This window comes from Sorex fumeus, unplaced genomic scaffold, assembly GCF_029834395.1.
Source record: "Sorex fumeus unplaced genomic scaffold, SorFum_2.1 ptg000013l, whole genome shotgun sequence".
Lineage (NCBI taxonomy): Eukaryota > Metazoa > Chordata > Mammalia > Eulipotyphla > Soricidae > Sorex > Sorex fumeus.
The window spans coordinates 23,430,467-23,458,170 of NW_026606070.1; the positions used below are offsets into that span (position 1 = coordinate 23,430,467).

Here is a 27,704-nt window from a genome sequence, read left to right on the forward strand (position 1 = left end):
AATAACCATACATGGGAGGCAAGTCTATATCTCAACTTAAACAGTTTAATTCTGGGATGTGATATAGGGGATCTTCTCAAAATCTAACTTAGTTCTCTAAAGACTGAAAGCATTATCTGTTTCAGACAGAAGGTGTTAGTCTTTCTGGTGAAATCACATAGCTATTACTATAATTTCAAAGCAGAATGGATCACCAAGTATTTGAATCAGTTAAAAGTGTCTAGAGTAACAAAAAATTTTGAGTACATAGTATGTTACGTACTAGTTTTCAGTCAAAAGGAAATAATTTTTCAGGTATTTTTTGGCTTGGGGTCATATCCAGTGGTTCACAGGAGCTACTCCAAGTTTGCTGGAGAACAGGGGTTGCTCTTAGCTGTGCTCAGGGGACCATGTGGTGCCAGAGATTGAGGCCGGGTTTCCCGACTGAATGTCTGTGTTCTTGTCTTTGTGCACTAACCCTTCAAAACACCAATTCTTTTTCACTTTCTTTTGGGTGGGGGGTATTACTTTTAATGACAAACAACATACACCTTATAAGCCAACTCAGGCTAACAGACCTATACAGAGCTTTACACCCAAAAAGAAAGAATACACATTCTTTTCCAGTACACACAGATCATTCTCTAAAGTAGACCACATGCTAAGTCACAAAACATACCTCAATAAAATCAGGAAGATAGATATTGTATCAACTATCTTTTCAGACCATGATGCACTGAAGATAGAAGCAAATCACACACAGCAGAGAACCAAATCAAACATCTGGAAATTAAACAACTCAATGTTGAACAATGAGTCAGTCAGGAAGAAAGTCAAGGAAGAAATCAAAAGATACCTGGAAACAAATCATAATGAAGACAGGAGCTACCAGAACCTATGGGACACAGCTAAAGCCATGTTAAGAGAAAAATCTATAGTCTTGCAAGCATTCCTCAGGACGAAAGAAAGGACCTACATAGAGAACTTGACCTCACAGCTCAAGATCTTAGAAAAAGACTGATAAAAGGAACCCAAGCCCAGCCAAAGGAAAGAAATAATAAAACTTAGAGCAGAAATTAATGACATGAAAACCCAAAAGACAATCTGAAAGGTCAATGAAACCAAGACCTAATTCTTTGAGAAAATAAACAAGATTGATAAAACACTAGCAATACTCACAAAGAAAGAGAAAGAAAAAATCCTAATAAACTGAATCAGAAATGAAAAAGGGAACATCACAACCAAAACCAGTGAAATTCAAAACATCATCAGAGACTACTTTGAGAGTCTGTATGCCACGAAACAAGAGAAACTAGAAGAAGTGGATAAATTCCTGGATTCCTATAATCTCCCAAGACTGAGCCAAGAAGACTTGGTATACCTGAATAGACCCATTCCTATCAAAGAAATCTAAACCATAATTAAAAGACTTCTCAAAAACAAAAGCCCAGGCCCAGATGATTTCACTAATTCTCCCAAACATTTAAAGAAGACCTGTTGCCAGTTCTCCTCAAGCATTTCCAGGAAATTGAAAAAACAGGAACCCACCCAAACAGTTTCTATGAGGCACATATCTCTCTGATACCAAAAGCAAACAAGGACACCATTAACAAAGAAAATTAGAGGTGAATATCTCTGATGAACACGGATATGAAGATCCTCAAAAAATATTAGCAAATAGAATCCAACAACTCATCAAAAAGATCATACACCATGACCAAGTGGGATTCAACCCGGGGATGAAAGGATGGTTTAACATTCGGAAATCAATCAACGTAATCCATCATAACAACAAAATAAAAATAAAAACCATATGATCATATCAACAGATGCACAGGAAGCATTTGACAAGATCCAACATCCATTTATGATAAAAACTCTCACAAAAATGGGCTTAGAAGGAACTTTCCTCAAGATAGTCAAAGCCATCTACGACAAACCTATGGCAAGCATTATCCTCAATGGGAAAAAACTAATGGACATCCCTCTAAGATCAGGGACAAGACAAGGATGCCCACTATCACCACTTCTGTTTAATATAGTACTGGAAGTACTTGCAATAGCAGTTAGGCAAGAAAAAGGCATCCAGATAGGAAAGGAAGAAATCAAGTTCTCATTATTCACAGATGATAAGATACTATATCTAGAGAATCCTAAAGCCTCTAACAAGGTTCTAGAAATATATAAGCCAACCTACCACTGAAAACAAAAATATAACATCAATTAAATCCATAAGTAAAAAAGAAAAGAAAAAACCTGGTATACACACCTCCCTAAGTTTACTATGATACACCTTTTGTTTCTATATGGCTCATGAGTTGAAAATATTTTATATGGGGCTGGAGAGATAACACAGCAGGTAGGGCACTGGCCTTGGACACACATGACTCAGTTCAACCCGCAGCCTCCCATATATGGTCCCTAAAACATTCTTGGAGTGATCCTTTAGTTCAGAGCTATGAGAAAGCCCCTACACTTCTGGTAGTGGCCCCAAAACAAACAATTAGAATTTTTTTGTTTTTTTTTTTTTATATTTTGTAGCTGCTGAAAAATCAAAACTGGAATATTTCATGACATATTTTCTCTTGATATCTGATTTCCTTTTTCTGGTTATGAAAAATCAAACCTACAGTCATATAAAAGTGAGGCAAGTGCTCCAGCTCTGAAATACACCTCTGGTCAATATCAATGCGTTATTGGAACACATCTACACTCAATATTTTACATGTTGACTATGGAACTACAGTAGCAGAGTAAAACAGTTATAACAGAGAACATGAGTACTGAAAAATATAAAATATTTACAAGAAGTTCAAGATCTCAACAACTGCTTAATGATCATTAAAATGGCAATTGTTTTCAAGTCTGATCCGTGGCATACAACTAAGTTCTGAGTCATAATACATGATTTGAATTCAAGATTTTCAATTCCATCATTAGAAAATACTATTCTAATTAGTCTCTGCTAGATTTAGAGATGAAAATCTAGCAAGTTAATATCTGTCCTTATATTTACTTATCAACACAATGTCAGTATAATATATCTTCTTGAAATGAACACAGGTAATGACAAACATATCATAAGCAAGCACATATTAGATGTTTAACAAAGTATGAAAAATTCTTCCCCCAATGCAGACACCTGTTCTAGAGTAGAAACAATTCTCTATCACAAATATCCATGCAAATATTTAATTGCACAAACACCTTTTCTATCACCTACTATATAAAATATATACCATAGTATAATTTATAATATATAAGTAAATATCAAACTTCCATTTAAAATTATGCAGGACAAATGGCTTAATAATTACTGTCACCTTCTAGAATGAAACATTCTTCAGAGAAAAAAATTATCCAATATAATTTATCTTTAATGATCAATGTCTACACCACTATTGGCAATTGAAATTTTTACAATAAACACATTGTACTTGCCCTGAATTACTTTCATATTCTTTGCTTGAGATTCTTTTCTGGTAGATAATATAAACTAATTTAACAAAAATGAAACTTTCAATGGCTGACTTAAATCAAATATTCAAAATAAAAGAGGACGTGAAAATAAAGCACTTCTACCTGCACATTTTTTCTTCATTTTAGTGAAAAAAAAATTATTTCACATGAAATCCCTAAAGCCAAATTCAATACACATTTTAAAGTAAAAATAAAATAGATTTTAAATCCAAATGGTGCTATAAAAATAATCATATAAATTCTAACGAAAACACAGCACCCACATGAGAATTACAACAGTTCTTTCAGTGAACTGCACAAACACGTGACATACTATTAAGCAAATATAATTAAGAACAAGGGAGCTGGAATTTTTTTCCCCCGATAACTTTAGCTTCACATATGGAGCATTTTGTTTCACTTCTGGTTTACTTTCTTCTAATCAAAGACCCTCACTGTAATGCCTTCACACAGGGCTTAGTGTTGTGGTTACTATGGAAACCATAATTCTGAATGTCCTAACTTGTGTGATTAAAATTTAGCACAAAGTAACATTGATAGTCTCCCTCATTTCCACTACCACCAATATCCAATTCTAATTAGCAGCACAATAACTGGTTTGGAGGGAAGAAAGAACACTGACTACTATAGCCTCACATTGCTATTTATTCACAGGGGATCTCATAAACAATATATAGTTATGATTCTCTTTCATAAAATGTTCGGTGTAAACTGAGGAATTGTTTCTAATTGACTTCTAGTCAACTTGGTAGAGAGAGTTTGGCTTTTCTCCTTTTCATGGACTATGCAAGATGGTTTAATTCTATAGTTTCTTTGCTTGGAAGTTCAACTACAGCAAAGGCTTTCTTTCATAATGGAAGAATATACTAAGGCAGTGTTTTTCAAGAGGGCGGTATGAATGGAGGTGGGTGGGTAGAAGATTCAGGGGGGCAACAGGCAAGCCAACCATGCTTTCTGTTTGTTCACTTAAAGAAGGTAGATTTACAGGGAAACCTTGAGTGACTTCTTTTATGTGAGAAAGAAGTGGTAGTCTGAGTAAGCTGAGGAACCTTGATTCTGAGGTGGTAAACAACACTACGTAACATCTTAATTACTTGGATCTGCTTGTAGTCATGGCATTTCTAGTCTTCCTTTTTTTTACACTGCTCTCTTCAACATGAAATTAACCCTTCTAAATAATATTATTGAGATAGAACATTGGCAACATCTCTTCGTTTGCTTTATTTTTAAGAATTCAACTGAATTTTAAAAAATTTTCTTCCTTTTTAAATGAACACCCTACTAGTAGCTGATAAACGTTCACTACTTCATTAGAGGAAACGTATGTTCTCTTTCTGATTACCCGTCTTTGAAGAACATCATATCAAATCACAGTCACACAGTTAAACTAATCATGTGTCTAGGCACTCACTGCCTCCATTTATAACTATGTAGGAATTTATCGTATTAGTCAACAAAGCAAATGAAATTTGGAAATTACACTCTGTCACTCTGGCAGAACAATTTGCCTATTATATCATATTTGAGTAAATATAAATTATACTCATCCCTATGTCCGAAATCTTAAGGGAAAGAGTTTAATTTTAGAGAGGATGAAGGCACAGTCTAAATATGACTGACTTAGGAAAAAAGAAGAATATCTTAAGTCATTAAATTTTAATATTCAGAAATTTCAGGTAAAAGTTGAAATCAAGAATGTTAGAAGAGGGGCTGGAGCAATAGCACAGCAGGTAGGGTGATTGCCTTGCATGTGGCTGGCCCGGGTTTGATTCCCAGCATCCCATATGGTCCCCCAAGCACTTCCAGGAGTGATTCCTGAGTGCAGAGCCAGGAGTAAACCCTGAGAATCGGCTGGTTGTGACCCAAAAAGAAAAAAAGTTAGAAGAGAGCAAGCCTGAGTTGAAATAATAGAAATACTATTAATAGTTTTAATGTTCACTTAGCATTTTCTATGTAGTAAAAGAGATACTACTAGAATTTAATAACTTTTTTTAAATTACCAACTAATCACCTTCAAAACATAAAGTGCATATAGTATTTATATGTTTAATTATGTAAAAAGATGGTTTAACTAAAAGATGAAACAGGAGTACGTGCGTTTATGTTAATTGATATTTGTTTTTTCTTATAAAACTCTTGATCTTAGTTTTGATGGCATGTATCATAGGTTGTGTGTTTGTAATGAATGCTGCCAACCTATGTGTTAATTCAGGCACTGCACATGATCCCCAGACCACTCTCATGGGGAAATCCTGAGCACCACTTACTATGGTCAATACACTGAATTGAATAAAAACCTTTGATATTATACTGACAATAATCTGTCTTCAAAATAACACATTGCACCAAAAACCACCTTCTAAGCCAGTTCTAAAGTAGTCCAAAATGTTTTTATCTAATACTAATTTCTACTATAAGAATATCAAAAATTGGGGCTGGAGCGATAGCACAGCAGATAGGGCGTTTGCCTTGCACGTGGCCGACTCGAGTTCGATTCCCAGAATCCTGTATGGTCCCCTGAGCACTGCCAGGAGTAACTTCTGAGTGCAGAGCCAGTACAAACCTCTTTCCATCACTGGGTTGACCCCCTCAAAAAATAAAAAAATTGTCTCTACTCTAAGGTACACAGTTTGATAGTTTAATCTTCAATTATTATTAATTCAACTATGTTTTAATTTCAAACACTATTCTGACATTGAAATAAGTAATTGTAGTAACCTGACTCTATAACAACCTCTGTTTCCTTGTACTTTCTACATACAAGGGGTTGTCATAACCCATGAATAATTTATTCAGGATATGTATTTTCAATTAGAAGATGTAAAAGAATTTAAGTAACATTAATGTAACCATAATGTAAGTTACAGTTATCTTTATAGCCAAAAATAAATAAATAAATAAATAAATAAGAAGAATACTAAGTTTGGTTAGTAATAGGAGAGAGGCCAATGTTAGGAAGATAGTTGGGGAAAAAAAGAAATAGTACAAGCAAATGAGGAAAGAAAGATAATAAAATGGGAAAAAATAAAATTACTTCATTTACCTCTTTTCTGTATCAGATCTGATTTAGTCTGATTCAATCTGATACCAGAAATGATTCATACTTTATATTATGGTAGTTATATTGCAGAAGTATTTCAAGGAAATCAAGTATTTCAAAAAATTAAAAATCTATTCTGTACGAAAATTGAGTCAGAGGATAAAAGTAGACCAGAAGGAAATTTGCCTTGCATTCGGCAGATACTGGTTTGATCTCCAGCACCACATATGGTCCCTAAGCTCCTCCAGAAGTGATGCCTCATCACAGAATGAAGATTAATTAAGCCTGAGCACTGCCAGGTGTGTCCCCACTCTCAAAACAATAATAACATACACAAGAAGCCAAAAAGTTTGAGTTCGCAGGAAAACTAGGACAGAAAAAAAGTATGTTAATGAAAAACAATAATTTACTAGTAGTAATTATCATTTGATAACCAAATCTAGATGGAGACAATGAGTATAAAATACCTTTTTATATATTAGGTAACATCTCCTCAACAAACACATTGAGTTTACTAGCAACACATACAACGAGGCTAATCATTCTTAAGTCTTACACCTAATGAAGTCTCCAAAGGTACATTTTTTTCAGTCAAAATCCAGAACACAAACCTAACACTGCTGTGTTTTCTGTAGTTCAAAAGCTGTTTTTTTAGTTACAGGTTACCTCTTTCTTACCAACTTCATCTCACTATTACTTATTTTTCACTCTGGGATGTGTAACAAAGAATACTAACATATTTTCAGATGTAGTTTCAGAGAAACACTGCTGAATGATCTTTCTCTTAAGGCAAAATAAAATGTATCAAAACAAACATCACTTTATTATTTCACCATTCCACTTTCTAGCCTGCTGGGTGTGATAAAGGCTTCTAAAATAATATGAAGAACGGTTCACTCCAAAAATTTCAACAAAATATCTACTTACAGAGTTCAGATTTACTTACCTGGAAAAAAAATATTGTGTGGTATAGCTCTCTAGTGACCAGTTCATTTCTCATCCGTTTTATTCTACAATTATATATGCAAACTATCTTTTGAAATAAAATACTTAGCAGCATTTGTTTTCAATTAAAGACTCAAAAATCTCTGCTATAAGTAATTCTTATGGAGATCTGGTATACCTTTTAAAGTCTGAAAAATAATATTTTCAAATTATATTTGCAAACTGTTGAGGCAATTCAAATTTTTTCGATAAACACTTTACAAAACTGAAGAATGGACAATACAAACATCTATCTGCATGGTGAAACACTGATATTCTAGAATTGTGGTGTAAAGATCAAAGAAAGTTGGTGAAGTTAAATAAAAATGAGCTAATTGAGAATTTCAAAGTAAAAAGATGCAAGAAATTGAAGATTCTCTGTGGGATTATGGAAGCTTTTTGAAGAATTCCAAAAACATTTCAGAACCTCATAAGATCAAGTACACACCACTGTTTTAATCACCACATTATATACATTTTCCTTTTGGAAATTGTTTGAACTACTTACTGTCCATACAAGATTATCACTGGTACTGTTAATACTAAGAAAACAGACAGTTATTCTTTCATTTATATCTAGCTTATCAATATTTTTTGTAGAATTCATTTGAAACTCAGATCATTTTTTGAGGAAGTAAAAAAATCTATTTTGATGTACAGTGAAGAACGTTTTACTATCTTTTGTAATTCATAGAATTTTGTAACAATTCTTCAGAGATGACTTATTTGATGATATAGTCTGTAAAAAAATTCAAAATAGCACAATAGTTTTTGTGTTAATTAAAACATTATATTTTTATTATTTTATATAACTATTGATAAAATATAATTTTTTTCATTTCAGATTTTTATTTAGGTACAATGATTTGCAATAATTTTTTCTACTGAATTTAATTATAGTCCCTCTCTCATAGTAAAAGTAACTTCTATACTAGTGTAAATTTTAAAAAGCTCTGTAGCACTGTTCTGTTGTTCATCGATTTGCTCAAGTGGGCACCAGTAATGTCTTCATTGTGAGACTTATTGTTACTATTTTTGGCATATCGAATACTCCATGGGGAGCTTGCCAGGCTCTGCCATGCAAGCGGGATACTCTTGGTAGCTTGCCAGGCTCTCCGAGAGGGACAGAGGAATCAAACCCGGGTCAGTCGCGTGCAAGGCAAATGCTCTACCTGCTGTGCTATCGCTCCAGCCCAAATTTAAAATAACTGCCTAAAATAAACCACACAGAAATGTTTTGAAGTGTGAACGTTCAGTATTAATTTACTTGTTAAAATATTAAGAACTACCAGAGTAAATTTTATCACTGTCACTTTATAAATTATCTTACTTGGAAATACATATATTTATAGTAAATCTATACACAAGTTAATGAAACAATATATTTTACTAGGTATATGATGTGGGCTGGAGCGATAGCACAGAGGTAGGGCATTTGCCTTGCACGTGGCCGGCCGGCCGAGTTGGGTTCGATTCCTCTGCGATTCCTCTGTGATTCCTTCGCCCCTCTTGGAAAGCCTGGCAAACTACCGAGAGTATCCCGCCCGCACGGCAGAGCCTGGCAAGCTCCCCGTGACATATTCGGTATGCCATACACAGTAACAATGAGTTTCACAGTGGAGACGTACTGGGCCCACTCGAACAAACTGATGAACAATGGGGGGACAGTGGATGATGTGGATGGAACAGAAAAGAAGAAATGGGAAAGCTAAGGAGGTGATTTGTCTTCATTATTAGTTTTACAATACAATACAATATACTATCACATATCAAAGTCTTTCCAATGATAAGATCTCAAGATCCCTATAATAAGTCAAGTTAGTAATAACACTCCAGTGAAAATAAAAATAAGAATCTGTTTCTGAAGTAATATAAATAATGTTATACTAATACTGACTATGGGCTGGAGCGATAGCACAGTGGTAGGGCGTTTGCCTTGCACGCAGCCAACATGGCCGACCCGAGTTCGATTTCTCCGCCCTTTTCGGAGAGCCTGGCAAGCTACCGAGAGTATCTCGCCCACACGGCAGAGCCTGGCAAGCTCCCCGTGACGTATTCAATATGCCAAGCACAGTAACAACAAAGTCTCCAATGGAGACGTTACTGGGCCCGCTCGAGCAAATCAATGATCAACGGGAGGGCCTTTATCTTTATCTTTTATCTTTATCTAATACTGACTATACAAACTCCAAAGAAAAGTTTAAAACTGTCCACTTTTAACCAAAATATGTTATATTTTGGTTAAGATAACAACATATCAACCCGAACATATCAACTCATGACCGCATTTAGCCCAAAAAATTTACTGCAACCATACAGAAATTTAATTCATTTTTGGGTATGCAAGTCCATAAATATTCATTGCCAAACTTTTTACAACTTCTCATTCAGTTACACTATGACCCAAAAGTCCACAATCTAAAGAATAGGGCATTATACAAGATATCAAGAAACTGACTGTTTTTTTTTTCTTTTCTTTTTGGCTCATACCCAACGTTGCTCAGGGTTTCCTCCTGGCTCTGCATTCAGGAATTACTTCTGGCACTGCTTGGGAGATATGGAATGCTGGGGATTGAACCTGGGTTGACTGCATGCAAGGCAAATGCCCTACCCACAATTTTAACATTTTTTAACCTATAAATAATACTTCAACATTTCTACTGGCAAACATAGGCCAACTTTACAACTGCCCTTACAATCTAGTATGGTGAACACATATGAATATGTAAAAATGAGAAAAATCTAAAGCTTTTTCATTAATGTTAAATTTTGATAAAAAGTTCTGTTTCTACTGTACTTAAAGCTAAAGAATTTGTGACTGGATGGCATGTACATCTAAGAACAGAGTCAAGCATTTTGGAGGGAAGGTACTTTTCTACTAGTACTTCATGAATACAAGCTCTCTCTCTTTATGTTATATACTATAAGAAATTCAACTTGAAAGCCATATCAACTCAAATTTGGTTCTCAATTTTTGGTGAACAGTTTATGGGAGATTCCTATTTAATTCACTATGTGTATATTAGCTTTAGTGCAATGCACTTCCTCAAAAGAGAATAAAATATTATGCTCAGTTGTTAGGAAATATATAGTCAAGAAATTTACTTTTAAATTGATGAGGAAGGAACCACTATGACAATAATAGTTGCAAGGGATCACTCTGAATGGGAGCTGTGTGCTAAAAGTGGGTAAAGGATCAAACATGATGGCCTCTCAGTATTTGTTTTGAAAACCACAATTAATGAAAAAAGAGAGGATGGGGAGAGAGAGGGTGGGGAGGGGAGGGGAGTGGAGGGGAGGGGAGGGGAGGAGGGGGGAGGGGAGGGGAGTGGAGGGGAGGGGAGGGGAGGAGGGGGAGGGGAGGGGAGGGGAGGGGAGGGGAGGAGGGGAGGGGAGAGGAGAGTAGGGGAGGGGAGAGGAAAGGAGAGGAGAGGAGAGGAGGGGAGAGGAGAGGAGAGGAGAGGAGAGGAGAGGAGAGGAGAGGAGAGGAGAGGAGAGGAGAGGAGAGGAGAGGAGAGGAGAGGAGAGGAGAGGAGAGGAGAGGAGAGGAGAGGAGAGGAGAGAGAAAAAGAGGCAGAGAGAAAGAGAGAAAGAAGAAATGAGCTTGCCATAGAGGCAGGTTGGAGGGGGGAGCGGGGAGATGATGGGAGGGATACTGGGGACATTAGTGGTGGGTACATATACAGTGGTGGAGGGATGGGTGTTGGGACATTGCATGATTGAAACTGGAAGAGCTTTTATCTTTTAAAGATAAAAATAAAATACAATATCAAACTGGTAGATGTGGAACAGTTTAAAAAAATGAACAAGGAACAAGGAACAAGGCAGCTCTCCCCACTCCATAAACATATGTACCAACGTTTTTATACTGACTTTATTTTGTGACATTCTATTGAAGTCCATGCTAACTGAAAACATTTTTGTCTTTCCTTTTTTGGGGGAGGGGAGTCTCCCCAGAAGTGATTGGGGGCCTTGACATGATTTCCCAGAAATAAGTGTCCTGGCCGTGTATTGAGTGGCCGTGCTGCTTGGACACAGCTATGCAAGGGACCACTAGCGACACCCAGTGTTGTGCGGGCACCATAGATCACATCCACACCGGGTGCTTCCTGGAGGTGATACAGTGGCAGGAATTAAAAAAGCCCATGACACATGTATGTATGGCTGGTGTCCTAGCCTTCTAAAGCACTCTCCTAGCTTCTTCATCCATTTTCCTATTTCAGATTGCTTTCAGTTATCTATTTTTAAGTGAAAGATTTAATTTGTTGTGATATTTTACTGAATGACTTTAATAACTGGCTTTACTGCTCAGATTCTCTCCTGCTAGGGTTGACCTAATAATGACTATGTTTTAATGGCAGCAAGACACAACTGAATAACATGGCATGCAAAGGAAAATTATCATAAACTATCTAACTCAGGCACAGAAATAATGTTTTCAGGCACTACATGAAAAGCAAAAGTTTTATAACCCACTTTCTCTGCTCTCTTATTAGAAATTCTTTTCAAGGTGACATCCTATGGACCCACTGCTATGGTCTTACTGATCAAGCATAAAAATAAGATAAACCATTTTAGAATAAATACCAAACTTTCATTTCCAACCACTTATCACTAGATTACACATAAAGTAAAACCTCAAAAATAATGCTGCTAGTCAGTATAATCAAGGATAAAATCAAACTGAAATGAAAAAGAAATAGATTTAAAATGTCATTTGTAGAATAATAAATGACAGGATTTCTTCACTCCTGGTTGATAACATTCAGATGCAATATAATAAAAAAGAGGTTGTCTACTAAATTCAGTTTCCTCATTGAAATTTATGAAGGATATTTTGCCTGATTATATATGCATTACCACCAAGTTTTAGAAAAATCTAGTCATTCTCAATTTTTTGGCAACAAAGCCAGCAAACAACTGCTTGCTTCCATTATACTTATAAGAGGCAATTTGAGAAGATGCTCCCCAGGAATTAAATTTTGCGGATAAACATTTTAGCTAATTACATTATTGTTCTCAGAATATTGAAGACAGCACTAAGCCAAACCAAAGAATTTGATTTCTTTATTTCCCTTTTTAAGCAATTAAATTCGGTTCTACTAATACATTTTAGAACTCAAAAAAATGCACATTGTATGTTAGATGGGTTGTAAAGATAAAAGAAAATTTTATTTAAAGTGCAAAGAGTATAAAGTTTTAAAGGAAAAAATAAATATGATCTTCTTGGGCTAAATAAATTCTAAATGCATATATTTCAAAGGTTTATGTAAAGCAACCTGAAAGAAACTCACTCTTTGAACTTCATCATGATGAGCACACACATGTTGGAAAAATTTTCATAGAATATCAAAGCAATAAGATCCAAATTTCACATTCTTTACATGATGGCCTTATCTCACCTTTAATGCATCTCTCAGACTTGCAAGAGAAGCTGTACTTAAAAACATCACAATAATGTCCGCAATATTAGGTGGAAAGTATCCTAATATATAATATATAATAGATGTTCTTAATGTGTCTGTAATTTTCCTCTTATATATCTCTCCACAATACCATATTTCCAAAATTATACTCCCTCAGAAGAGATTAGTCATTATTCTCTAACTTCTCTAACTAATCTGACTTTGCCAGAACACAAATCATAGAATGCCCATTCTCTGCTCTCTAGTACTAAAATCCTTCTCATCTATTTCTGCTCCTGTGAAAGTTTCTGAAGGTCTTTTTTATTAAGAGAATTAATTACTCCCCTCTTACCATGCTTCTATAATAATCAAACTTTTATGATAGAGATGGTTGTATGAGTTATACCTATAGTTTTCTGTATTACCAGATGAAGTATATTTCCTTTCCAGAAAATAATGATTTTACACACACCAGACAGTACGTATCAAGGAAAATACATAGTCAATAAATTAAAATTTAAAAATCATTATGAAATTTTCATGCATAAATAATATTTAATAAAGGCATGCCCACTAAAACATAATAATATATATTTTACCCACATTTTAAACTTTTGAAAATAAAGGATATTAAATCCACAATACTTCGAATATCTTTAATACTTAAGTGAACTATTTCTAAAAGTCTAAAATGATTCTCAAAATTGCTAGTATGTCCCTAATCCTTTAAAATGTACTAGACCTAGTCTTATTTTCAGTGTACATTAAACATTTATACAAACTCAGTTTTTGTTCTGAATGACCCAAGATCCTCATAGAGTTGCAACATCCTTTATTTTTTTTTTCCGAGCAAGAATATCCTTTATGGATAAGGTGGTGTTGTCCTCACTAATTGGGCAAAAGAGAATACTACAACCCAGAGAGATTATATAATGTGACCTGGGTCTCACAGCAGGTTAATAGCCAGACCAGACCCAGAGAGATGGTAACCTTACCCAGAATTCGTCATAATAGGAATTGCACTGGTAAAATACTTAACTCAAGGGCCCATAATTACATAGCGAAAGGTTATTCTGATAAGTAACAGATTTGCCCTCTATATTTTCTAAACATTTTATTATGATTTTTAGTGTTCTTTTGGTCCCTATCTTAATATGAAATGTAAGATTCATATCGAATTCTCAGTATTTTCATTCTTTGTTTAATGAGTTTTAACCTGCTAGTCTTAAAAGTTAGATGATCAGATTTGTTGGAACAGATTTTAAATTGTCTCTGTGGGGATGTTTTCTTGGTAAAAAGTAAGAGAACTTTATTTAGGGAAAGAAAAATTGCTGAATATTATATTCAGTGCAACAACAACAGTCAGGCTGTAGTTCCTGTGGTTATTAGTTATTATTTATGACAGGAAACGAAACAATTCAGAATAAAATTAAAACACGTAAGGAAAAAGTCATACAAGCAGAAATTTTACTTGACTTACTAAATTTCCTATTTAAAGTCAGACACCAAAAATTGATATACTCAAGATAGTATGAAAAAATTAATATAACACTTAAAACATCTGATAAGCATCAATTTATATCATAACAGTGGTAATTCAAATAAGAGCAAAATTAGGTTAGAGCAAAAGATCAGATAATAGCAAAAAATCAATAAATATATTTACTCTAAGACCAAACATTCCAACCCTTATGTATTTAGCCTCAAATAAAGAAATTTTATGTACATCCCTCTGAATGTTTACAGCAACGATACTCACACCGAATATTGGAAATACCTTAAAGGTTATTCAACAGGGGAGTGAATAAATGAACTGTGATCCACCACACGATGGAATGCTGCTCAGCATTAAGGAAGAAAAGAATAAGTTATATAAAGCACAGGTGAATCTCAGAGTCAATTTGATGAGAACAAGTCAGTTTCAAAAGAAAAATGAGCGCATAATGCACTTACATGCCAGTCTAAATATGGTCAAAATACAGGAATAAATAACTGTGCTCTGGGTGGTTGAGTTTAGAGCACTGTTTTCTGAAGTGGGGGATATCATCCACTCGGTGCACTTAAATTATGGGGGTGTTTTAGGATGAGGAATGGGGTGCGGAAGTAGCCTCAATGTGACTGGGGAGCACTTGCTGTCTGCTCACTTAGAGAAGGAAGATTTCCAGAGCATCACCAAGAATCTACTTCTCTCACTCCCACTCCTGGAATGATGAAAGTAGGCCAAATAAGTTTGGTACGGAAAAAGACAATAAAAAAGCAGGAGCAGAGTTAAGAAATATTTTAGGTAATAAAAAAAACTTGATATTCTACTTTTGGTGATGAAAACACAACTGTATACAAGTCTTAAATCTCACAAAATTGAGCACACATACACACACACACACGCACACACAAAGAACCACAATCATAAAGATAATGGATAGTCAGACAGACATACCTATTATCACATAATGGATAGTTTCTTTTCAATTTTTAAACATGCATAATATAACTTTAAAAGTATAGAAACAGAAAATACTAATATATTCTCACTGTCCCTGTCACTGTCCTCCCGTTTTTCATCGATTTGCTCGAGCGGGCCCAGTAACGTGTCCATTTTGAGACTTGTTTAGCATACTGAATATGTCATGGGTAGCTTGCCAGGCTTTGCCCTGCTGGTCAGATACTCTCAGCAGCTTGCCGGGCTTTCCGAGAGGGGCGGAGGAATCGAACCCGGCTTGGCCGAGCTGGCTCTGCGCAAGGTAAACACCCAATCAATGTTCTCAAATTTTAAAATTGTGAGCATTATCTCATGTACAAAATCTGTCTAAAAATTGCTAGCCAATAAGAACTCCTTTTACCTACAGCACAAGACTCCATTCTATAAATACTTAGAGCAGAGAGCCACACTTTATTCTAAATTAGGAAGAACTAAGCAGTCTGTCTAACTTTGAACCATGAAATTTTCTTTCCCAGGGCAGATAAGAGGCAGTAGTGGAAAAATTAAGATAAAGATCAAGTTTGGTTATGAGGGTCAGGACAAAGTCATTGTTGGTTCAAAGCTTTGCACATAAAGTTAAGAAATCTTGAGTTCACATTTCACTCACGTCAATGTTGACTATGCTATCAATAGAAAGTGGTTATGGCATGCCTGATTCTTAACTAATCTTTTCATTTTATCTTTAAAATACTAAGTTAAAGAATATATACAGATAGTTCCTGGAGAATATCCTGAAATAGGACTCACTGAATTACAAAGTAAGGGTTTGTCAAAACCAGAAAAGATATAGTGTTTTAAATAGATTTATATAGAGGGGTTAAAAAAAGAAACAAAGGATGGAAATGGAAAAGAAAAATATAAAAGAAAAATAAATGCATAAATAAAATAAAATAGATTGACACTATTTCAATAGTGTCAGGGGAAGTCAAGTATTGCCAGGAATGACTCTGGCCCCTTATCACAGCTCAGAGGTACCAAAATTAAGCACTGCAACACTGTCCTCCTGTTGTTCATCGATTTGCTCGAGCAGGCCCAGTGACATTATGAGACTTGTTGTTACTGTCTTTGCCATATCGAAAACGTCATGGGTAGCTTGCCAGGCTTTGCCCAGTGGGCAAAAAACTCTTGATAGCTTGCCAGGCTCTCCAAGAGGGGTGGAGGAATCGAACTTGGGTCAGCGACGTGCAAGGCAAACGCCCTCCCTGCTGTGTTTTCGCTCCACCCCACCAAAATTAAGTAAATAAATAAAATAGGCAGACATATGTTTTTATGAAAATGAGATGAGGAGTTAATTTTGTTTACTTTGAGATTCATCCATCTTATCACATCTCTACTTTTAAGGGTAAATCTTTTCATATCAAGCTTTTACTATTTATTGATTTCATTTTATGTTCTCAGCACTGTTCTAAAACATGAATTTCTTAGGTCAAGATTGATTGCCAAAGTGATAGCAAACGAGTTACTATTTATAGAAATTAAATATGTAACAATGTTGAAAATATATAGTTGTAATAAAAACTATTTTTATGCCTTTCATAAATTTTAATAAAACATCCCTTGAGTTGCAAACTTATACCAGACATATAATATACAAAATTTAAAAATGATCAAAAAGAAAGCAGTAGTTTGTGAAAGTAAAGCCTGAAAGGAAAATTCAACAATATATGAAAACTTTCATCAGATATGTATACTCTGATCCTTAATCATCACTACTAAAAATCTATTCAAGGAAGAAATTGCATAAATATTTTATATAAATTCATAAAAGATGTACTTATGATGAGCAAATATGGCATGATGCTAATAAAACATCTATTTGTACATATCACATATACATATACTTTAATTATATCATGACAAAAATTACATTAAAATTTTCACATAATTTCAAAGTGTGGAATTATAACAATACTAACATTCTCTCCTTAAAGTACTGCCTACATTTCTGTTAGAAAAGATGAAGTCATGAAATTTATATACAAGTGGTACAACATGGAAAGTATCATGCTAAGTGAAATGAATCAGAGAGGAATAGACATAGAAAGATTGCGTTCATCTGGGGAATATAAAGAAACAAAATATGAGATTAGTACCCAAGAATAGCTGAGATCAGCACCAGGAGTTTTACTCCATAGCTTAGAGGCCAGCCGGGCATTCTAGGGGAAAGTGCAGCTCAGATAGAGAAGGGAGCACCAAATAAAAGGTGTTTGGAGGATCCTCCCAGGAGGGGAGATGCATGTTGAAAGTAGACTATGGACTGAACATGTTTGCCACTCAAAGCCTCTTTTGCAGACCACAACACCCAAAAGGAGAGAGAGAACACAGGGGATTACCCTGCCACAGAGGCAGGGTGAGATGGGAGGGATGGGGGTGGGAGGGATATTATCCATGGAGGTGGAAAATGGGCACTGGTGGAGGGATGGGTATTTGATCATTGTATAATCGAAACCCAAGCACAAAAAATTGTAATTCTACAACTGTACCTCATGGTGTTTCACTAAAAGTAAAAAAAAAAAAACTCAAACAGAAAACAAAACGTACTGCCTACATTTTCTAAGTATACTGTGATTTTCCAATATAAGTTCTAATAATATATTTTTACCTTTGTTATTTTAATTCACAAAATGTTTTAACAGGTATGCTAGTAAAAAGAGATATCCACAGGCTCCCAAAGAGGATTTTGTGAATGTTACACCTTCATTATAGCTTTTGCAAAACTATCTGAACAGGTTTTATTTTTGTTTTGGTAAAAAATGTGTTGTTCTGTAAATATTCCATTTGGAGTTTACATCTCCATGGCCCATTCTGTGATTTAACTAGTGGTTGACAACTTTTGCTCTGCTCAAATGACTGGCAGCTATCATTCCAAAGCCAGAATTATCTTTATGCAAATTTCTAAAGGTCACCATCTCTGCATATAAATTCTGAAGGGCACTAACTGAAGCGCTGACAGATTCTAACAGCCACTATATCTCTAAGAATGGAACAACCAGGGATGACTGTCTGAATAATTAATGTGCTTTAACTCTGCCCATGGCCCTTTTCTTACAAGCTGTACTTTGTGACCAGGATTTTAAAATTAATTAGAAAGTGTAACTTCAGAGTAAATCAAAGCATTCTAAATTTCATACACAAATAGATAAGAACTGAGCAATTTATAACTTTCTGTTGAAGGCATTATATCTGCACAGATCATTCTTAACTAGAGATTACAATAAACATCAATTCCTGAATATCATTTCTGCAAAGAGAATGATTACTAATAAGAGCGTGATTTCTATTAAAGTCACTAAAAGTCCCACTCCTGATGTTTAAGGCAAGACACCGTGAACCAGAGAGTCGCTGCTTTCAAACCTAAAAAATCATCCCACTTAGAATTTATGCCTGCTATTTAAAATGCAAACACTAAGACCAAAGAGTTTTAGCTCCTAAATATTCTAGTGTGCAAGTTATTCCCACGCAGTCACCAATAGTGCTGCCTTAAATCAGACCTTCATTGTATCTCTTATGCATTACTGCAAATCTTCCGCAGAAAGTCCACCTACTTCTAATTACACAGACACTTGCACGACCTCAGGACGTAGCTTCCTCATATAAAAACCCAAGAATAAGGCCTATTGCTTAAGGCAACAATCTAAAAGACACATGGAGCTAGAAATTAAAAGGGTGTTCTAAAGAAATATTTAGAATATACTAATGGGAAAAGGCAATGCAATTTTTGTGTAATGTGATATGAACTTTGGAAAAAATTAACCCAAGGGTGAAATGGAGAGGGCTTCCTTGGGCAGTTTTCATTTTCAACAGGATGCTCAGGGAAGACTGCCACAAAAACGGGCAAATATCCAAAGCCCAGTAAATAAAATGTTTAGAAGTCGAGAATGCAGGATCGGGTGAAGGCTAAAGATCAGGGTTAAAGGGCCATGTGTGCTCAGTGAAGAACACTGAAGCCAGGGTAACTGCAGTGCACAAAAGCTGAAGAAGGTCTCAGACTTCTGCACAATGAAAACCCTGGGGTGAGCAAAGGAAGAGACATAAATCTCCAGAGAAGAGGAGGCAAGAATCTGGATTTGGACAAAAGCAGTAACTAAGGAGGTACTCAAAAGTAGCTGGACAAGAACTACTGAAATGCAGTGCACACAAAGAAAACTCAAGAATTATTTAAAGGATCTGTGTCGAAGGAAATAGAAGAATGCAACCATTAAGCGAACAATTTGTGAAAGTGCTGTTTCTGAACAGTCTTTATTATTTTGGAAACTAGGTTGGCACTGGTTAAATCATTTCTCCAATAGATCTTTACTTTGAGGCTCATATATTTCTAATTTGTTTTACAAACACTTCCAGAGTGCTTAGATATGCCAAGTCCTATCCCATATGCTGTCACAGAGAATTTTGTGAACACTGTATCACAGAGGAGGAAACTGGAAGAGACAGCATATGTAACACCCCAAGGTCATATATGGATTCTATCTTTAAACTTTGCTTCCTCTCAAATGTTTCTTAGTACTTTCTTATTAAAATACAATCAAAAGGTTCTCATGAGTTAGAAAGGACAGAAATACAACTATGAAGCAAGAAATAATTTAGGGGGTGTGTAGACACACCCTGTATCTTGAGTTCTGATGGTGCATACACAATATAGTACATTTGCTTAAACAGAATTGTCCAATAAGAAAGAATTTACGGGGGTATGGTGCCGCCAACAGGTCAATCTGTACCTGTGAGGTGAGTGTATCAGCAGCCTCACGGCACCTTCAGACATGCAGATACCCCAAAATTGCTGCTGTGCCTTTGGCCAGACCCCAAAAACTTGGGGCAAAGTTTACCAAGAAAGTAAACATTCAAAAGTTAGGTATGTGGGAAACAAACCCACAAACCACCTCCGGCTCAGCTATAAAATCGGAGGCATGGCCTCTCTGGTTCCTGATTGAACTGCTTAATGGCCATGATGCCAGAGACTCAGAAACAAATCTCGAAACCCAACAGCTTTTGACAGAAATGCATCTGGTTCCTGCAGTAGGTTACTGGTGCTGGGCCAACCCAGGTGGGAATAGGTTTCATGCCTTGGCCTGTTCCCCTGGCGGCCCAGTGGCCGCCATCCTTCAGAGGCCATTGGACAGTCAGGTTTGGGCCCCCAGTGATGAGACACGCAGGGCCTCACGGGATGAGGTAGAGCCGGTCCTGTCCTCCCCACCCCAATGAGACCCCAAGTCATCACCCACGAACGGCCTCTGGATCCTGATCAAGCTGCTTAACGGCCATGATCCCAGAGACTCAGGAGCAAATCTTGGAACCCAGCAGGCTTTAACAGAAATCCCTCCAGATTTGTTTTAAAATTTCGGAATTTCAAAATTGCGTGGCCACTACTGCAGTCATGCTACATCATATGTTATTCATAACCAGCAATAGAAAACAAATTGTTTACTGTTGCCTTTTCAGCAGATCTGAGTGTTGGGGTAAAATCTCAAATAATAATGGTGGGTCTGGTGTCAAAATACTGAATATGATCAAAGTAGAGAGAGAGTAATGTGGAAATCATCTGCCCCACAGGAAGGGGGAGGGTATGGGGTGGGGGCATACCGGGGTTGGTGGGGGTGAAGAATGGGCACTGGTGAAGGTACGGGTGTTTCATTGTATGACTGAGAATTAGACCCAAAAGCTTTATAACTGCTCTCACAATGATTCAATAAATAAAATTATAAAAAATGAAAAAAAAAGTAAGGTGGAGTTCATGCACAATTCAATCAGCTAATCAGTGGCTGAATAAATAGCAATATTCCTACATAAAAAAAGAAAGAATTTACTTGTGTAAACTATCTATCATGATGTCAGATTTAAAAAAAAATCTTATCTATCAAATGTCACAAAAAATTACTGGAAATACATGCATGTTGTTCAATTATGAAGTAGATCTCCTTTCTGCCTATTATGTTCTAACATGTTTTTGTGATTAAAACAACATTTTAATGGTATTTTTTACAGTATTGCTGACAAGGATAATACATTTTTATTGCTGACATCTAACTTTCTTGCAGGATATCAGACATTTTTCAAACAACATGAAGAATCAGAGGTATTCCAGTGATTTTATTTCTTTTCTGCAGGAAATTTCAATAAGGCTTCATTCTAACATTATAAAGTTAATGAAAATCTATATGTAAATAAATAGATTAAGCAGAATTGTAAACATTATAGAAAACCCTGGGACAACTGTGCATATATCTCAGATATTAAATTAAAATTCTGCTGTTCATATTACTATATTCTGTCACAAAGACAATATATTCACAAGACAATTGTAACACTTATGATATGGAACAAATCCTTACTTCAGAGTCTTATGTTAGATTTTCAGCATGCAATTATCATATAATGAATCTGAAAACTATCCTGTAATAGAAATAATCAAAATGGCAGTTCTATCATATTTTATTGTCAACTTAGGTACTTATGAGATCATCTTCATTTCATGAATTGTTTGATTTTGAGCCACAATGGATCGTACTCAGGGTCTACAACTGGTTCCGTACTCAGGTATCACTCCTGGTTGGTTGTGAGGTACTGAACTCAAATTGACCAAATACAAAGATAAAAATGTATAATTATTCATAATATTACAATACTATTAAATATGTTAGAGAACACCCTGTGCCCTCTTCACTTCATATTTTTAAGTTCATAAAATCAACTGTCTGAAATCTATCTAGCTTCAAACTGACAATCATGCTATTGATCATTATCTGTATATTAAGATACTCGAAACACAGAAACACTATAATTGAGCCAAAGTCATAGTACAGGGATCAAGGAATTTCATTATGTGTGACTTATCCTGGTTTCATGTTCAGCACCACATATGGTCCTCTGCACACACAATCATTAAAAAAACTAATAAAAATAAAAACCTACTACATTCAAAAGCCAAAACAATATAACTTGACACCCATTAAAATATCAATGATAAAAATGGCAAAATAATAAGTTTTGTAAACGATATGTCAAAATTGGAATATTCAGATATTTCTGACAGGACTGTAAAATGGTGCCGTTTCAAAGACTGTAGAGACAGTAGAGGACGCCGATGCGTCCCTGCATGTGGGAAATCAGGGTTTGAGTCCCAGGCACCACATACGTTACTCAGAAACCTGCCAGAAGTGATTCTTGAATGAAGAGCCCTGAATAAACCTTGAGCATCATTGGGTGCATCCCCACCCCCCCAAAAAAAATAAGAAAAAGAAAACAGTGCAGCTTAAATTTAAAAAAAAAACACTGAAAGACAAACTATACAGATGTTGTATGATGCAGAAATTCTACCCAAGATATGATTTTAAAAAATTAATACTTATACCCACACAGAAACATATGTGGATGCTCACAACTGCATTATTCATGATAGTCAAAATGTATTACAAGTCTAAATGCCCATCAACAGATGAGTGAACAAAATGTAACATATCCATATAATGGATACTTTCCAATCTACAAAAGAAATAAATGATCACCAAATAGTGAAACTTGCAAACATATTGATAAAAAGATGAAGAAGGAAAGATTCCTAAGGACTTAAAGATATTTTAAAATAGGAACCAGAGAGAAAATACAGCAGTTGGGACACTTGCCTAAAACATGGAGGGCCCAACTTCGATCAACAGCACACTATATGGTCACATTGCCCTGCCAGGAGTCAGCTCCAAGTACAGAATCAGCAGTAAGCTTTGCGCACTGCCAATGTGAACTAAAAAAGCAAAACACAATATACAAAACAACTTATATTATGCCATGCATGTGATAAATCCATTAAGGCATACAGGATATCCATTGGTGAAGTGTAGGGGGTGAGTGAAATTGGTATTAACTGCAAAACGTCTACTTGTTTCTTGAAGAAACATAAAAAAATGTTTTTGAAAAAGAGAGGAGTGATAGTTGTTCAATGTTGTGAACATAATAAAAACCACAGAACTGGGCACTTGGAAAGGATTACTTAGGGTATATGAGTTATAATTCAATTAATAAACAAAGAAGCTGTATAAAACACACCATTATAAAATAGTTTCCTTTATTATTTCTTACATATTTTCTTCTATTCCTCTTCCTTTTTTCATTAAAGGCTGTGCTGAGCTGCGCTCAGGTAATCCAGGACCAATGACAACAAAGCTCTATTTAGTAAAACTCAGTGGGATTTAAGCAGGCCTTAGCCAAACACCTGTGCCTGGCAAGGCTTAGTACTCAAGTCACACCCAGGCAAGCATGATGGACGTGAACAGCTGTACCCAGTGATGGTGGTAGATGGGATGGGGAACAGGACTTGCTGTGCCTGTGATTATACACAGGGCTTTGCACATGCTAGCCTCGTCCTCTGTCACTTGAATTATTTCTCAGGTCCCCCTTCTATTACATGATAAAAAAAACAGTAGACGAGATTCTGAGTTTTAGTCTCATAACCTGCAGTATACCCTTAAATCTACTGATGATATTTAAGTGGAGAAATTAAACATTAGTATGGAATCCTGATCCAAGGTAGCACATATGTTACCCTGAACACTGCCGATGAGCACTGCTGGGGTGACCACAGAGCTCCACCAAAAAAAATAAACCAAAAAAAAATCTGTCGGATATTCCTTTATGACATAAAATACTCTGAGCTATATTACTTATAAATTTATTCACAATAAACATCCTTCTATCCTCCACCAAAACAGAGAACTCAAATAACTCCCTTAACAGTGGCTGAATTTTCAGTGACAGATCACAAACAAATGTTAATACAAATTAAATTAATACAAATTAAAATACTTTGAAATTAGTAACTTATTATATGCAACAATAATCTAATAATTACCTTGATTTGATCTTCAGTTGCTAAAATCCCATGCTTTTTTCCTCCGATTTACTGAATATGTAATCATTTCTGTAAAAAAAAATTATACATAATGAGAATTTTTTTAATTTTATGGCTTTAGTTTCCAAACTATTTTATTAGATTGATGTCTATTTTATTACTTTCCAAATGGATTTTTTTCCCTTACAGTGAGTAGGGTCTAGCAGCAGAGGAAAAGTAAGACAAAAACTTTAATTTACATGTGATACAACTTCCCATGTCATAAAGTAATTTCTTATAATGTTCACCGGGAAAAGTCCACAAATTTGCTAAGGGCCCCTGGTATGTAGCTGAGCAATAGAGTACTTGCCTTATATATTTGATCCCCAGCAGCATAAACAAATAATAAAATTTGGTAGACATGGTGTTTAAATATCTTCCCATTAAAATAACACAATTTTAAAATAATCTTTGAGATTGTTTTTAAAAAATTCTGGTTCCTCACAAAATGCCAAAATCTAAGAACCTGGGATGGTTTTAATCATTTGTATATAGATAGGTATATGATTAGTGGACATATAAAATAATTACACATATACTATAGTATCAACAAGTCTCACAATGGAGACGTTACAGGGCCCGCTTGCACAAATCGATGAACAATGGGAGGACAGTGTACAGTGCTATACTATATGTATGTGTATATAAAAGTACACATATGCCAAACAATTTGATTTTTAAAAATTAGAAATAAAAATATGATACGTAAATGGCAGTGTATTTTTGTCACAATTTTATTTAAACCACCATCACTTTCTATTTTATTATTTAACTAATAATCAACACTCCTCAAATTTTACCCCCCAAAACAATTAGCTTTTTGGAAGTATTTTCTTTCTAATAGTTTCATAATAGTCCTATCAGTTTTTTATTTTTTATGTTATCTGTCTAGGTGCTTTTATATAAACTGTCACTGTCACTGTCCTGACGTTCATTGATTTGCTCGAGCGGGCCCAATAATGTCTCCATTGTGACAATTGTTACTGTGTTTGGCATATCGAATATGTCATGGGGAGCTTGCCAGGCTTTACTGTGCGGGCAAGATATTCTCGGTAGCTTGCTGGGCTCTCCAAGAGGGATGGAGAAATCGAACTCGGGTCAGCCATGTTGGCTGCGTGCAAGGCAAAAGCCCTACCTATTGTGCTATTGCTCCAGCCCTTTATATAAACATCAAGTGCATTTGGAATCACTTTGATACTATTTATTTTGCTCTAAATATTATACTAGTAACAAAAGAGTAAGCCAACATTTATGTGCGAAAACAACAACAAAATCCATCTTTTATCTTGCAGTCAAACACATACCTAGATAATGAACTGGACATTAGAAATTAGAAAATTTTATAACACAAATCAAAAACGAGTTCTTCACAAAAGTACTATAAGACACCATTAGATGAATCGGCGAAGTTGTCAAACTATACATCAATAAAGATATTTTTATATGAGAATACCAAATATAAAGAAATGTAACTACTAGTATCAGATGTTCTCGTGCTAATTTGGCCTACCACCTTATATTTAGGAACAAAAAAAATATCAATAAACAAACCATCTGAAAGGGGCCGAAGCGATAGTACAGTGGGTAGTGTTTGCTTGGCACAAAACTGACCCAAGTCTGATCCCTAGCATCCCATATGATCCCCCTGATCACCACCAGGAATAATTCCTGAGTGCAGAGCCAGGAGTAATCCCTGAGCATCGCCAGGTGTCACCCAAAAAGCAGGGGGAAAAACCCTCGTGAAAGTCTACCTTCTTTAAACAATCAGAAAGTGGCCCCGAGTGTTCCCCAGGCTACTGCCACCTCACTGAATTCTTTCAGCACCAATTGCCTCTAGTCTTGCATACTTTTGAACCCTATGTTATTTTTTTTCTAATCAGTGTCCAAAGACATACTTGATGAGAATAAGAAACTGAAAGTCCTTTTGCTGAGTTTTGTTCTTGTTGATCTATCCAGAGGTGATAAGTCGATGTTGAAGTCTTCGGCTATTACTGTGTTGCTTGCAATGTCCGCCTTAAAATCTGTTTGCAGTTGTTTTAAATACTTAGTTGTTCCGTCATTAGGTGCGTACACACTTAAGAGTGTGGTTTCTTCCTGTTGTATGCATCCCTTGATGAATAGAAAATGGCCTTCACTGTCTCTTCTAATCTTTTACAACCTGAAATTTATGTTGTCGGATACTAGTATGGTCACTCCAGCACTTTGAGGGAGTTGTTTGCTTGCAGGATTGTTTTCCATCCTTTAATTTTGAGTCTGTGTTTGCTCTGACTATTGAGATGAGTTTCTTGTAGGCAGCAGAATGCTGGATTCTGTCTCTGAATCCATTTTGCCACTCTGTGTCCCTTAATCGGTGAATTTAGACTGCTGACCTTGAGAGAGATTATTGTTATGGGGTTTTGTGTCATCTTTCTGTAAGTGTCTGTTGTGCTTGTAGGGTTTGTCTTGTCTTACAGTAGCCCTTTTAGCCCTTCTTTTAGATTTGGTTTTGAGTATAAGAAGTTCCTGAGCTGCTGTTTATCTAGAAAATAGTGTACTGTTCCTTGGAATTTGAGTGAGAGTTTAGCTGGATAGAGTATTCTTGGTGAAGCATTCATGTCAGTGAGTTTTTTTGCTATATCCCACCATTGCCTTTGGGCTTAGAGGGTTTCCTCTGATAGGTCTGCAGTGAGACTAAGGGGTGCTCCTTTGTATATGATTTCCTTCTTTGACCTTGATGCTTGCAGTATTGTGTCTCTATCAGCAGCATGCATCATTCTATGATATGTCTTTGAGTGTTTTTGTTAGGATCTCTTTTAGCTGGTACCCTTCGGGCTCCTTAAATTTGAATGGCTGCATTGTCCAGCTCTGGGAATTTTTTAGCAATGATTCGTTTAACCGTGTTTTTTTCATTGGGATTGTTTCCCTGAACTTCTGGTACTCCAATGATTCTAATGTTGTTCATCTTGGAATCATCTCCTAGGACTCTGATTTGCTCGAGCTATTTTGAGGTCTCTTGCCATTGTTTGTTTTTGCCTGTTGGCTTGGTACAGATGATCTTCCAGCTCACTGATTCTGTCTTCAGCTGTATCCATTCTACTGTTGAGGGCACAGACTGAATTTTTTATTTTATGTACAAAATCTTTTATTCGTGACATTTCTGTGCATAGCTTTCTAATTCCTGCTCTGATTTCTTCCTATAATTTCTCAATTGTTTCTGTCATGTTGCTGGATATCTGTCTGACTGTTTCATTGAGTTCATTGAACATCTTCATTACTTCATATCTGAATTCTTTCTCAGAGAGGTCTTTTAGGTGAGTAGCACCTACTGAGTTTTCTGAACTCTTTTTATCGTCCTCCCCACGTGGTGGGGATTTGCATTGTTTCTTCATGTTGGTGTGGAGGTATGGGGACTGAGATGTTACACTAGATTTCCTGGTATTACTAAACTACCTGCGGCCATGTGTGCGTTCGCCTAAAATCAGG

The 27,704-nt window shown here is 35.8% G+C and overlaps 1 protein-coding gene across 23 annotated transcripts in view; it reads right to left on the reverse strand.

Annotated features, from left to right (window-relative positions):
• The window catches only part of ADGRL3 (adhesion G protein-coupled receptor L3), an 882,914-nt gene that overhangs the window by 667,157 nt on the left and 188,053 nt on the right, over positions 1 to 27,704 (reverse strand). For all 23 annotated transcript variants that reach the window (XM_056111479.1, XM_056111470.1, XM_056111466.1 and 20 more), the window contains exon 3: positions 24,204 to 24,272. The gene's annotated coding sequence lies outside the window, so the exon portion shown is untranslated. The remainder of the gene's footprint in view (positions 1 to 24,203; positions 24,273 to 27,704) is intronic.